The sequence below is a fragment of the Arachis hypogaea genome, chromosome 16 (assembly GCF_003086295.3).
Source record: "Arachis hypogaea cultivar Tifrunner chromosome 16, arahy.Tifrunner.gnm2.J5K5, whole genome shotgun sequence".
Classification (NCBI taxonomy): domain Eukaryota; kingdom Viridiplantae; phylum Streptophyta; class Magnoliopsida; order Fabales; family Fabaceae; genus Arachis; species Arachis hypogaea.
In genome coordinates, this window is record NC_092051.1 from 40,876,281 (window position 1) to 40,877,192 (window position 912).

At 40.4% G+C, this 912-nt stretch overlaps 1 non-coding gene across 1 annotated transcript; it reads left to right on the forward strand.

The window, feature by feature from the left end:
- The first annotated feature begins 595 nt into the window (after positions 1–595).
- LOC112760896 (small nucleolar RNA R71) lies at positions 596–703 on the forward strand. The gene has a single exon (XR_003181312.1). It is a non-coding gene; the product is annotated as a small nucleolar RNA R71 (small nucleolar RNA).
- Positions 704–912: the final 209 nt, after the last annotated feature.

The window sequence follows — 912 nt, forward strand, 5'->3', positions numbered from 1 at the left end:
TAGATAGATCAGAGACTAAGTTTGCTAAATTAGAAGTATTTTGTTCAGAGTTCTCTATCTGTTGCTGAGTGGATGATGGAAAAGGCTTGCTATTGCTAAACCTGTTTCTTCCACCATTATTAAAGCCTTGTTGAGGCTTTTGATCCTTCCATGAGAGATTTGGATGATTTCTCCATGATGAGTTATAGGTGTTTCCATAAGGTTCACCTAAATAATTCACCTCTGCTATTGCAGGGTTCTCAGGATCATAAGCTTCTTCTTCATAAGAAGCCTCTTGAGTACTGTTGGATGCAGCTTGCATTCCATACAGACTCTGAGAGATCATATTGACTTGCTGAGTCAATATTTTATTCTGAGCCAATATGGCATTCAGAGTATCAACTTCAAGAACTCCCTTCTTCATAGGCGTCCCATTACTCACAGGATTCCTTTCAGAAGTGTACATGAACTGGTTATTAGCAACCATGTCAATGAGTTCTTGAGCTTCTGCAGGCGTTTTCTTTAGGTGAATGGATCCACCTGCAGAAGTGTCCAGTGACATCTTTGATAGCTCAGATAAACCATCATAGAATATATCCAGGATGGTCCATTCTGAAAGCATGTCAGAAGGACACTTTTTGGTCAACTGTTTGTATCTTTCCCAAGCTTCATAGAGGGATTCACCTTCTTTCTGTCTGAAGGTTTGAACATCAGCTCTAAGCTTGCTCAGCTTTTGAGGAGGAAAGTACTTGGCTAAGAAAGTCGTGACCAGCTTATCCCAAGAGTTCAGGCTGTCTTTGGGTTGAGAATCCAACCATAATCTAGCTCTGTCTCTTACAGCAAAAGGGAAAAGCATGAGCCTGTAGACTTCAGGATTTACTCCATTAGTCTTAACAGTATCACATATCTGCAAGAACTCAGTTAAGAACTGAA